This window comes from Piliocolobus tephrosceles, chromosome 11 (assembly GCF_002776525.5).
Source record: "Piliocolobus tephrosceles isolate RC106 chromosome 11, ASM277652v3, whole genome shotgun sequence".
NCBI lineage: Eukaryota > Metazoa > Chordata > Mammalia > Primates > Cercopithecidae > Piliocolobus > Piliocolobus tephrosceles.
This window is the reverse complement of record NC_045444.1, coordinates 72,474,110-72,488,457: the sequence shown is the minus strand read 5'-3', so window position 1 is coordinate 72,488,457 and position 14,348 is coordinate 72,474,110. Positions and strand designations below refer to the sequence as shown.

Below are 14,348 nucleotides of genomic sequence, written 5' to 3'. Positions count from 1 at the left end.
AGCTCATAATATGCCACACAGACAGTACATATATTCCCTGGAGGAGGATTCCTTCCCTGGCCGTTCCCCTATGAACAGTCAACTGTGTGGGGTTTGTTTTGAACACCCAAGGAGTGACATGCAAGTCATATTGTAAGTCCTCCTCCAGGGAGCTACAATGGCCAACCACCGGCATTGTTTGTGGGAGTAGAGGGTGGTTGGAGGGTCCATGGCCACAGCCAGGTTTTCTGTTCTCCTGCCTTCAGGGCACTGGGACAGTCAACAACAGGTTTCCATTTGTCCCTGTACCTGGTCGGAGGAGGTCATCCTTGGTACCTACCTGCAACTGAATGGGGGCAGGACCAGGCCACCTTTCCATGCCCATTCATTCAAGGTTTGGAGCACTGGGTCTAGTCTGGAACTCCAGCCCCACAAAGATAGGGTTGTGACTTGCAAGCATAACCCATTCTTCAAGAGCTCATTATATCACTCAGTCATACTCACAGCTTGCAGGTTGTATGGCACATGGAATCCTCACTTTATGTCTGTTTGTTGCGCCCATTGTTGTATCTGTTGTCCAGTGAAATGTGTTCCTCTATCACTCTCAACGACCAGAGGGCTAACATACATAGCATATAAATGTTGCAGGGCCTGGATGGTGCTCTGTTGGTCAGCCACCCTGCAAGAGTAGGTGAACAACAGGCCTGTGGCTGTGACCATAGCTGTTAGTGCATGAGTATACCCTTGTGACTTGGGCAGAGGCCCTATGTACTATACTTGCCATCTAGTCAAGGGCACTTTCCCTATCATCACTTGTTGTGTAACACTGAGCATCTGCCTCCATTTAGGGTATGACTGAGCTGGGCATTTCTGACAAGCCTCCCAAATATCTTGTGTGGGCAGGGACAGACCCCAACGTTTATTGACCTGTTGTATCAATTTACCCCTGGCATGTCCAAGTTTCTGGTGTAGCCACAAGGCCACATCTCATGTAGGTACTGACTCTAACCATTGGACCTTGGCTGAGGCATCTGCCTCATCATGGCCAGGGGTGGCCAAAGGCATATGGCCTAACACATGATAAATAGTTATATCTTTCTGATGACCCATTTCCCAGAGGTCTTGCCACATGGCTTGGCCCTAGATGTGTTGGTGGCTCACTAGTCACTTCTGTATTTTCCAGGTAGTTAACAACAAGGTTAAGCCTTGATAGACCACCCAGCTATTGGTACAGATTACCATAGGTGTCACCTCCTTGGTGATCATCATCCATACTGCTCTAAGTTCAGCTCATTGGCTACTTTATCCATACCTGGTTTCAAACCATATGATGTCAATACTTGGTTGGACTGCAACTCCAAGCAGCAGTAGCACCTTGGCTAGACCCATTAGTGTACCATGCCCTATCAGGAAGGGGGGACGCCCTTCCTTAAATGGTGAAGGCTCAGAGTCTAGGTGCTGCTCAAGCCCCATGGCCTTATCTTGCATTAGGACTACAGGTCCCAAAATCTGTTGCAACTCTGCTACTAAGGGACTTGTACTCCACTGCTCCAAGTAGGCGCCCACTTCACCAAAGTGGATGTCTATGCCATCCCAGTCCAGGGGGTCGTTACCCATAAATGCACCCATCCCGCTATCAGGTAAGTCATCCACATGACAACTGCAGCCCATCCTGTCACATTCTTATAAGCCTGAAGGGTGGCATATACAGCTGCTAGCTGTTTCTCTTGTCAAGGAAAACTAGAGCTCAGCTTCCTTCCATAGTTGGGACCAAAAGCCTACTTGCATTCTCAGCTACTCTATGTGCTACCACAGGCCCCAACCAAAACCATCTGTGGTCACATGCATATCCGGCTCAAACAGGCACCCCTGGTCAACTACCCATAGGATTTGTGCCTGCTGAATAGCCCACTTGGCTGCTAGGAAGGCGGTCTCAGCCACATCATCCCAATCCCACGTAGAGCCCTTCTTTGTTAACAGATGCAATGGTTTTTATCATATGAGCTAAATGGGGCACAAATGTCTACCAGTATCCCAGGAGGCCCACAAAAGTTTGCAGCTGCTTCACCATAGAGGGCCAGAGATATGTCTGAACCTTATAAATGATAGCCTCTCAGATGGTCTTTGTCTTACCTGACTGGATAACTTCCAAAAATTTGGCAGATAATCCAGGTCCTTGGACCTTGGATTCATTAACAGTCCAACCACATGCTGCCAAATGTTGCTGCAAAAGGGATGCTGCTCCTTCTAAATCTGCAAGAGAATCACAGATTAACATAATATCATCAATATATTAGAATAGGCAGGCCCCTTCTGGACATTGCCAGGTGGCTAAATCTGTGACAATGAGACCATGACATATGGTGGGGCTATGCACAGAGCCCCGTGGCAACATTGTGAAAGTCCATTGTTGCCTGTCCCATGTGAAGGTGAACTGTTCCTGGCTCTCTGAAGCAATGTCAATGCAGAAAAATGCATTGGCCAAGTCCACAAGTCTACTACATAGTGATATGGTCCCAGTTCCATTCTCATATGGTTCATCAAATCCATGATTGATGGTACAGTTGCATGCAAAGGGGTGTTATTTTATTCAGTTCCCGATAGTCTGCCGTCATCTGCCAAGTTCCGTCAGGCTTTCTAGCTGGCAACACTGGAGAATCATAGGGGCTGTGGGTTCCTCGCACTATCTGCACCTTCTCCAGCTTTTTAATTGTCTCAGTTATCTCTGTATGCCCATCTGGCAAATGATACTGTTGGGTGGATGTAACTCGTTGGGTTTGTGGCAAGACCTGAGGCTGGTGATGTGTATGTCCACACAGTACCAACTTCATCACACAGAGAGTCTGAATTCCCCAGTCATGGTTTGTAACACCAGGCCATCGAAATGGTCCACCCCCAGAATGTATTCTGGTATGAGATAGACATACACAGTATTTAAATGGGGAGCCAAATGGCAGATACCAAGGTGCAGAGATACAGGTTTCACTGTTACTAACCAGTCTCCATAACCGTCAATGTAAGCAGGTTTGCCCAGAAATTTATCTGGTTTCTCATAAACAAGCCTGCAATCTGCGCCAGTATCCACCAGCAACAGCACCCACTATACATTGGTGGGGAAGCAGTGGATTGCTAATTCCACATGTGGCCTCTAGTCATCTGGTGTCCTCCCAAGCCAGGCACCTTGGCCAGTTCCATAATCAAACAGGAAAAGCTCTACATTTCTGGTTGGCTGCAGGAAGTAGTCTTTGAGCTGAAGCTCCCAGGCAGGACTGGGTCACACAGAAATGTCCTTCCGCTTGGACATTTTCTGGAATTGGTGCTTCAGGGACAATTGTCTCCACAAAGTTAAGAGTACTTCATTGGGCTGCTTATTGATTTTCTCTTGGTCGACTCTGGCCAGAATCACATCTATCCACATCTGTGAGCATGCCATTCACTGGGACTCCCTTTTCTCCCATGGGATGGGGGGGCCCCACAAGCTGGACATCTTCCCCTTCTTTACTGTACAGATCCCTTGGTCCCACCGATGGCCTTCTGCTTCCCCGAGAGCTTCCATAGCAGTGGTCACTTCATGTATTCAGCACCCTACATATGGGGTGAGGATAGCAGCTAGGGAGCAAAATGCACTTGAGGGAATGGAACCCAACACAGGATCCCTCATGTGGGAGGCAAAATGTTCATCATCTGGCCCATAGGTATTCAGGTCAAACATAGCCTGCCACATACCCATCTCCCCAGTGACTTGCACAAAATCGGCCTATGACTGCCATTTAGTCATGATTTTGGATGTTTCACCAGTGTCATTCCACAGTTTGTATGGCTTCCCATAGTCACTCAATCAGGGTGTGGTCATCTTGCCCTTGTGCCAACCTCCTGCTCACCTGCAACTGCTGATGGAGGGACGGGTGAATCGTGATCGAGGTTAGCTTTTCCATCTCAGAGGTGGAACAGAAGATACTATCTGCTCCCTTTTCCTATAAACAAAGCATCCATACAGGCAGAGGTTCCCCTAGACCCTGGAGGCACTGCTTTCCTAATTCCCACAGCTCATTGAGGTAAAGGCAGTGTGTGAAGTATGTTTCATTACAGTGTTGGGTCCCTGAGCCTGCTCTTGGGGCCCCAATGGCTGTTCATGATCTACCTTCTGACAGACCACTGGGTGAACTCGCAATGGGGGTTCTTCCTCCTCCGTATCAGAGTGGGAATCTCTGGCTGAGACCAGGGACTCAGGCCTGCATTCACAGCAGCCTCAAATTCCTTTTCCAAGCTCTGTAGCCAGGTCTCCAGGTGCCCTGCCTGCATCTGGAAGTTCCCATTCATGGAAGCTTTTAACTCTTTTTCTGAGCTGTGTAGCCAGGCCTCAGGCTCCATGTCTGCACCTGGAGGACCCTTACCTGTGCTGCATCCCTCGGGGACTTGGTGTGTACTTCTTGTAGCACAGTCAAAAATGCCCATCTAACTCTGCCGGCAAAAGCTCGCTCCTTCTTGGTGCTGTGCACTTCTGGCTGCTTCAGTGCCTTTTCCATGCTCCTGAGGGACCCATCTACCACTGCCCAGGTTTCTACCAGAGCCCATCTGAGCAGCACAGCTGCCACTGGATACCACAGCTCATGTTGCGGCCACATGACCCATCCAGAGGCAGCAGGGACTGAAGGCTCACTCACCTCAGGATCCTGCTTGTGATGCCAATTGTCAGGTTCTAACTGAAGTCTGAGTGAAGTTGGTAGGCAAGTGGTGCGTAGCTGGAAAAACATTCGAGGAATTGTAGATAGTTTCAACATGGCTTTACTCTTTTTCTGGGTGTGAGCAAGGTGTATGTACAACATCAGCAGGGTAGTTATACCTTTTATAGACAATAGTGGCTCTGAGCCAAGCACGAGCTCACGTGGGTGATTGTCTATGTGCCTCACGTGGTGTGGTTACGTAATGTGCAGGGTTGTGCGCCTGTGCTCCAAACCCACTGAGTCATGCTGCACCAGAAGCCTGCCTCAGCCTACTCCTGAATAAAGCACAGCCATTTCCCTTAAACTCTGCCTCCCAGGTTCAAGTGATTCTCATGCCTCAGACTCCTGAGTAGCTGGGATTACAGGCATGTGACATCACACCCAGTTAATTTTTGTATTTTAGTAGGAGAAGGAGTTTTGCCATGTTGGCCAGGCTGGTCCTGAACTCCTGGCCTCAAGTGATCTGCCTGATTTGGCCTCCCAAAGTGTTGGGATCATAGGCATGAGCCACCACACCTGGCTATTTCCTTTTAACATCTCTATTGTCCCTCATTCTTTCTCTAGTTACTTATTCACCAGGTCATTTCATCCAGTCTTAGGACATTGATCTGGTTTGGCTGTGTCCACACTCAAATCTCATCTTGAGTTGGTAGTTCCTATAATCCCCACATATCATGGGAGGGACCTAGTGGGAGTTAACTTAATCATGGAGGTAGTTACCCTCATGCTTTTCTTGTGATAGTGAGTGAGTTCTCAAGAAATATGATGGTTTTATAAGGAGCTTTTCCCCCTTTGGCTCAGCACTTCTCCTTCCTGCCACCATTTGAAGAAGAGTATGTTTGCTTCCCCTTCTGCCATGATTTGTAAGTTTCCTGAGGTGTCCCCAGCCATGCTGAACTGTGAGTCAATTAAGCCTCTTCCCTTTCTAAATTACCCAGTCTCGGGTATGTCTTTATTAGCAGTATGAAAACGAACTAAAACACTGAGCAAATACATTGTTTATGACATTATACTCTCCTGAGATAAGAATGAATCACTTTATGTCATAATAATATGATATATTCTCTGGATTATAAAAGTTTTAAGGTATAATATGAGAAAGTCATGTTTAGGCTTACATCTGGAGTTATATTTGATTTGCCCTCTTAGATAAATTTCCAAGCAATATGTCACATTGTTATCTTATTCTAATAATTAATCTTGTGTTTGAAATCAAATATGAAACATTATTTTCTCTTTGTTTTCTGAATTTGAATTTGTAATATACCCAACAGTTCTTTGTTTCCTCCTTCTTTTTTCTACCACCCCTTTATCATAATGATACATAAAATACAAAATAGGGAGTGGGAACAATTAGATACTTTTGACACATTCCATGTTCTACATCAATAAATGGATTTTAAATGGAACACAAGATGATCTATATTTCTCTAAAACTGACTAATACATTGAGCTAATCTGAGAAAAATGATGTGGTACACAACTCTGAAGGTTAGCTGACAAAACAAATAGTTGAAATAGTTTTTTTTTTATTTTTCACATTAAGATGTTACATTTCAAACTAATGCTACACATAATAAAATTCCGAGTTAGCAGGCTTATCTTTTTCATGAAAATCTGAAATGCAAGCCATTTATTTCTACAACTGTAAATGTAAATTGCTCAGACATATGTTAGTGATCAGAAATCACTAACCTATTTTTCTTTGAGTATGGGCTCTTGCATCAGTAGCCTTTGAAAAATATATCAATTCCTTGTTTGCCCTGATAAGGAGGAAATGTGACAAAGAGAACTAGAAGCACATGGCCATTTGGACAAATAAACACATTTAATAAAATGTCTTAGAATTGTAGATAAAAACAAAAAAATGAAAGCATGCCAAAACTAGTGATACTTGAGTAAGATCTGTAGTCTAATTCACTGTGTTGGACCATCAGTTTCCTGGTTCTGAAAATGCACTGGGGTAATGTAAGATGTTGCCATCAGACAAATCTGGATGATAGGTACAAGAGACCTCTCTGTACTACTCTGGCAACTCTTTATGATTCTGTAATTATTTCAAATTGAAAAAAAATGAAATGCAGAAATAAAAACAATACAAAAATTAGCAAAGCTTAGAATATGGTAAAAATATTTACAACAGAAAACCAATCACTTGGTATGTTGTCTTTACATTTCCATAGTTTGTATTTTCAGGTTTATAAGGGCACAATTGTATTTCCAAAATAAGCAGCAAAGCAGCAGATACTGAATAATGTAATATAAAATTGATTTCATTTATCAGTGTAACTGGGAAGTATTAGAGGTGCCAGACTGATATATAACATCTAATCAAAGGAAAAGCACCCAATTGCTAATTTCAATGGCTCATATGATAATAAATTCTCAATCTATGCTAAATTTTTTAATGTTCCTAAGCAACCGTAGTCCTCCAGTGACTTCATTATGATCATGTTAATATGTGTTTTTACTCAAGGGTAGTTTGAGAAGCAAATTATAACTACTATGAATACTGGAATTACGAGGGGAAATTCCAAATATCATATTATTTTGATATTATAAATAGTTCTATGCATAATATCAAAATAGATGATGTTTACAATAATATCTAGGGCTTGAGGCTTCTTCTGGTGTAGTAATTCATGAGTTTTCTAACCTTAGACTGGGGACATATTGGTAATTTATTTCATTTCATGTAATTCATTTCAAGCTGGAAAGACTCTCAGGTTACACTTTCACGGTTTCCCAGGTGTAACAGCTTATGATGTATTTGTGACTCTGGTGATAATTCTAAATATTACAACTGCAACTCTCATGATATTTACACTGGATCTGGCACTGTTACCTAAAATAGAGAATGGCAGCTGCCTGCTTACAACAACACTTCCTGCAGTTTAGTAGTTGATACTCATTTTAAAAATCCAGTCTTAAAACTTTTTAAAGTCCATGTAGGCTCCTTAGTTTCTAGTGATGAAACCTGCAAATAGTAAAGTACAACTTAAATACCAGCAAAGTATAGTCATGTGCCGCATAATAACATGCTGTACAGGTTTGTAGCCTGGGAAAAATTGTGTATACCATATAGCCTAGGTGTGTGGTGTGTAGTAGGCTATACTATCTATGTTTGTGTAAGTGTACTCTACGATGTTCACACAAAGATGAAATCATCCAATGATTCATTTCTCAGAACATATCCCTATCATTTAGCAATGCATGACTGTAATAGGATAATCTAGAAACATTGGAACTTCTATATTTAAGTAAGTGTTGTCTTTTAAAAGGATGTTATTTTAGGAGTTTTTATGCTTATTTCAGTGACTCTGCCATTGTTCAAATATATTGGCCTCATCTATGGGCTTTGCCTATGGGTAAAGACCCCTGCTTTTAATTATTATGGTAAAAATCACAAAACACGAGACCTATCCCCTGAATACATTTTAAGGGTACTGTACAGTATTCTTAACCATAAGCACAATTTTTACAGCAGATCTCTAGAACTGTTTCATCTTGCGTGACCGAAACTTTATACCCATTGAGCAACATATTAGGGTTCTCCAAACAGAACCAATAGTACACATGTATACACATACACATTGACTTTGTAATATACCCAAAGTTCTTCTCCTCCTCCTTCTTTCTTCTACCACCCCTTCTTCACAATGATGATACATAAAATACAAAGGAGGGAGTGGGAGCAATTAAACACTTTTGACACATTCCATGTTCTACATCAATAAATAGGTTTTAAATGGAACACAACATGATCTATATTTCTCCAAAACTGACTAATACATTGAGCTGTGTGTGTGTGTGTGTGTACTGTTGATTCTGTTTCTCTGGAGAACCCTAATATGTTGATCAATGGGTATAAAGTTTCAGTCATATAAGCATGCATATATATATATATACACACACACACACATACACACATATTTATTTATTACAGGGAATTGGCTCAGCAATTATGGAGGCTAAGTTCCAAGATTGGCTTTTGGCTAGCAGGAGACACAGGAGAGCTAATGCCTAGTTTCAGTCTGAGTTCAAAGGCCTGAGAACACAAATTATTAACATTTTCTTTTTATGAATTTTTGGCAACCATAAAGGAAGAAAATTTCTCATTATACTAAGATTAACTAATCTTTATGAATCATTCCTTAAGGATTTTTTTTAGTCTATATGTTTCTAGTAAGTGTTGTCTTTTAAAAGAGGGTCATTTTAGGAGTTTATCTGCTTATTTCAGTGACTCTGCCATTGTTCAAATATATTGGCCTCGTCTTTGGGCTTTGCCTATGGGTAAAGACCCCTACTTAGTTATTGCAGTAAAAATCATAAAACAGAAGACCTGTCCCCCTAATACATTTTAAGGGTACTGTACGGTATTGTTAACCATAGTTAGCATAGTCTATGTTAAACATAGTCTATATGTTTAAAATAAGTACACAATACTGGTAATGTATTATTAGATAGTCTGGCTAATTTCTAGACTATTATGAGAAATTCTTTTAAAAATTTAAATTATAGATGGCTTAGAAAATTATAGAAGTCAGGTTAAGTCAACTAGAATGTGTTTTTCTAATCTTGCAATTCTATTTCTGTAATAGCTCCTTTTTTCCATACCCACCATAAATGATAGTTTTAAATAAATATTTTAGTGGTATTTGCCAACCCTTTGCATATATTTAGTTATATGACTATAAACTTACTAGGGGTCAAAATACTGAATCTTATTGTGTCTGTCCGTATGAAAACAGATTTCTTTACTATACATCTAACTTGTCCTATGAGCTGTCAAATGGCTTAAAGCCTTCAAGGATGTTATGTCTTTACTTAAACATATTAACTAACATGGATATTCACTAAAAAGCAAGATAAAAATTCTACTTTTTAAATGTAAAATGCCAAGTCAAATAAAGAAAAGAAAGAAAAAAAGCTGAAAAAGTATCTAGAATTAGGAAGTGGTACCAGTAGTTTTCTTTATGACTGGAAAACATAAATCAGTGTGGTTTGTTGTTTGTGGCTTGACAGCATAAACATCACCTGGGAATTTGAAAGAAATGTAGAATGTCAACCTCCATTCAAGATCAACTTAATTAGAGCCTTCATCTTAAAATCTTAACAAGACCCTCATTAAGCATGTTAGGTTTGATAAGTACATTTTAAGGGTACTTTTAATCTGGCAATGGTGAAGTAGGATGGTGAGAAGACTTGTTAGGTGGCTCTTGAAAGAGTCAGGTATGTGATACTGAAGGCCTGAATGGTATAGTGGCAGTGTGAATAGGGATTGATGCAAGCTGCACATTTCTCTATAATCTCTGGAGATTTTTAAAGTAATTTTTGTGCTTAGGCTCCACTCTCAATTTTTTTTTTTTTTTTTTTAACAATGGATCTGAGGTGAAACCTAGATAATGAGTATTTTTAAAAAGGTCCCCTAATGGTTCCAAATGTGCAGCCAAGGTTGAGAACCAGGGCCCCACTGCTCCTGGGATTGGAAGTTTTTAAAGAAACTATATTATCTAACATTTTGTAAACAGAGTAAAAGTAAATAAGGATGTAGTATAATAGTAACACAAAAATGATGTATACAAAAAGACGCTATTCATTTTAAAAGTTTGAGTTAGCATTTCTTTTCTTTCTTTCTTTTTTAAACACCCTTTATTCATTTGGGTCATGAATTATCAAATAAAGTTTATCTTCTCCTACAGATTTTCACTGTATGGAATTTTGTTCATGCCTTAAATAAATTTTTAAAAATATGTTTAGAAACTAAACACATAGAATAAATTGGGTTTTTTTAAAAAATTGTAATTAATACATTGAAAATTCTCTGTGGGGGAAATCACAAGGCATGAATATTATATATCTAATTATGAAATGCAAGCTTATTAAGAGACAAACATTTCATTAAAGAGTGAATAGAGCATAAGAAATATATTTAGGCAGCCGGTTAATGTAGAGTTAAATAATTTCAATGTGAAAGTATTTCTTTGCTATGTTTTACTATGACTATTATGAATTGTCAGTGTTTCTCAATACTAATGTTGGGGCTTAGTATTATTACCCTTCTTTAGATAGTCTGTTGCACATTTTTGACACCCAATTGGTATATACCAGTAAGCACTTGGGCTGGGGTTACTGAGTCTGCATATCTTGGCTACACATTCAAAGTTTTTTGGTTATTCCTTTTACAGGGCATAATTATTCACAAACCGTGTTAGCAATATCAAACAGTGTCCAAAAGTCAGAGTTTCCACTAATTCAGTTTTTTTTCCCTCTGGTTCTGAGATAAATTCATGCTATTTATTTTGTTGCTCAGAGAAGAAAGGAACTATTTTTTTTTCCTTGAGCACATGCTTTTTTGTCATACATTATGCTAAAAGCTTTACATACAAACCCTTTGATTCTCATAACAAACTTGCCAGGTACCATTAAACTCAAACCTGCTTGACTTCAAGCTCATGCACTTTTGACTGAATGCATCATCTTTCCTTGTTAAATGTCCTAGAGCTCAAGACAGGTGATGTTTAACAATATTTAGCAGAAAATCTTTTTGCTTGCTTTTACACAGCATCTTTCTTGAGGTTGCTGAAGTACTATCAGAAAATGCTGTATACTTCTGTTTTAAATTCTCTAGCCTTTCATTTCCTTCACGGTGTAAAATCAGGAGTCTTACTGTCAGGTTCCTGCCCACATTTCCAGATTCTTCTTTCATATAACCACACCTGCTATGGGTCCTGTCAAAACAAATCTACTTCAGTTCTCTGAACCTGCTTGGGTTCTTCTAAGCTGTTCTTCTGTCCATGTTGTTTTTTGCTCTGCCTGAAATGCTTTTATTCCTTGTTAATTCTATGACACATTTTTAACTTTCTGTATTAATCCGGGTTCTCCAGAGAAACAAAATCAGTAAGATTTATGTATATTGATAGATATAGATATATAGATTTACTATAAGGAATTGGCTCACATGGTTTTGAAGGCTGAGAAGTTCTAGGATCTGCAGTCAACAAATTGCAGGTGATAGTTATAGTCTGAGTTTGAAGGCTTGAGATCCAGGAGGGCTGATGGAGTGTAAGTTTCAGTCTAAGTCAAGTGTCAAGGGAGAAGACTGATGTCCCAACTCAAAGATAGTTGGGTAAAGAGCAAATTCTTTTTTACTCTACCTCTTTGTTGTACTCAGGCCTTCAGTGGGCTGGATAAGGCCCTCCCATATTGGGAAGGGCAATCTGCTTTATTTAGTTTACCGATTCAAATGTTAATCTCATTCAGAAATACTCTCACAGACATACACAGAATAATGTTTAGCCAAATATGGACACCCCATGACTCAGCGAAGTTGATACACAAAATTAATTACCACATCTTTCTTCAAGATTTAACCTAAAGGTCATATATGCTTTTACATACGTGAACAGGGTAGCAAATGCTACCTGTTCAACTGATCTATTTCTTTTTCGAAAGGGCACACAACTAGACTATGTTACCCAAGCTCCCTTGTGCTTTAGTGAAGCCATGCCATCTCAAACTTTTCTTCCACACAATCTACTTCTCTCTCTTCTCCTGTCTGTTAGTCGTTTGCTGATACAGACAAGCAGTCTTTAGGGGCCATGTATTGAAGATGCAGGTAGCAGTGTTCCTGAACATTTGCAAGGAGCACTTCAGTCACTCTTTCACCCTGCCAAAGCTTCACTGTCCTATTGATTGAATTGTACGTGAGAAATAAAATGTCATCATATTAAGCCACTGAGATTTGTATGTTTATTTGTTATAGCAGCAAGTCTTAATTTACCTAATACACACATTGTGACAGATGTTCTTAATGTCTCACCCCATATCGTTACATGTCCAGCTTTGAGATCCCTGCGTGTGGGGTAGAGTTTCTGGCATGCTGACCAATTCCCATTTTAAGCATCTGTTCCTCTGTGCTTCACTTTATGAAGGATTTATCTGGCACCATAGAAACTTACCATGCACAGTGACAACCTAGAAGAGTGAGAGAGAGCCTCAGCCAACAGGGGACCGGAGTCAGTGGATAAAATGCTTGAGGCTTTCCATCTAGCGGTGAGATAAATATGAAGCATGTTTCATATGGTTCTTAGAGGGTTCACAGTGGGATTTAGCCCCAGTGCCCATAGTGGTAAACTGCTCATTAACGAACTGTTTATATTGGCCTTTCTCCATTCCCTGTCTCACATATACTTCCTGGAATCATGTCAAATATACTGCACCTAAGGTCTTCTATCTAGGTCAACTTTTGGGGGACCCAAAAGAAGACACATATCTAATGTAGCTTATCTCACATTGCTTTAAACCTTTGTCCTTATGTCTATGTCTTCCACTAGATTATGAGACTCTTAAGGGACTGTAGTAGGTAGAAATTTAGATGGCTCCCAAGATTCCTGCTTCCTGGTATACATGCTCTAAATAATCTCCCCTTGAGTGTGAGAAGAACTTTTGAATATAATGATATAGTCACTCTTTTGATTAGGCTACAATATATGGCAAAGATAATGATTATGTTACTTTATACACAATATAGCTGACTAAAGTCAGAGATTCCCCTGCTGACCTTGAAAAAGCAAGTCACCATGAATTCAACAGGTGCAAATAAATGAATTCTGTCAACAATCAGGTGACTTTGGAAGAGGTTTCTGAGCCTCAGATGAGACCCCAGTCTGGCCAACACTTTGAAGCCTTGTGAGAATCTGACCATCCAACTAAGCCTTGCCCTGACTCCTGACCCATGGAAACTGTGAGATAATAAATGTATGTTGTTTTAAGCTATTATGTTTGGGATAATTTCTTACATCATAGACAACTATTGCAGCCGTGTAGTTATTCTTTTAAAAATTAATATGAACTATTTCAAATATGTAGAAAGTAATGCAGAATAGTATAAATAGTATCAGGTATCCAATATGAAGAAATAGAGTATTACAAGTAATGTTGAAACTTGTTGTATAGCCTTTTCTAATTCTGCTTTTCTTAATTCTTCCTGAGAAGCAACCCACTGTAATGAAGGTGTTGATTAGCATTTATGTGTATTTTTTAGAACAGTATTTTGCTATATATGTGTATGTCTAAAAGCAACATATCATTTATTTCTGTTTGATTTTTCCTCTACTAGAAATAGATTAAAACGCTTTCATTAGGATTGCTTCCTGTTAATTTTTCTTTGTATCATCATCCAGTTTCATATTAAGAATTTTAACAACATTTTGTTAATTGCTGTGACAGAGACATTTAATATTACTGAATAAGCATGTGCTTCATCACATCTGCCAGCTCCCTAAACAGTTGGGTCATGCCATGTGACAAGTTCTGGCCAACTGCTTGGCAATTGGCAACCGAGGAAGCTGTATGTTGAGATGTTTGAACCATAAGTTTGAAACTGCTGGGACTTATCCGGGGAAACCCCACCCCTGATATTTAACATGGGTTCTTTTCTATTTCCCTAAGCATCTCAGCTGGTCTGAGAAATAAAGGGAACGAGTACACAAGAGAGAAATTTTAAAGCTGGATATCTGTGGGAGACATCACATGTCAGCAGGTTCCGTGATGCTCTCCGAGCTATAAAACATGCAAGTTTTTATCAGTGATTTTCAAAACGGGAGGGAGTGCACAAATAAGGTGTGGGTCACAGAGATCACA

General features: G+C 39.9%; 1 long non-coding RNA gene across 1 annotated transcript in view; it reads left to right on the top strand.

The window, feature by feature from the left end:
• LOC116418975 overlaps nt 1-13,464 on the top strand; it is a 60,548-nt gene extending 47,084 nt beyond the window's left edge. Inside the window, exon 3 of the long non-coding RNA XR_004229209.1 lies at nt 13,330-13,464. This is a non-coding gene — a long non-coding RNA (uncharacterized LOC116418975). The remainder of the gene's footprint in view (nt 1-13,329) is intronic.
• Nucleotides 13,465-14,348: the final 884 nt, after the last annotated feature.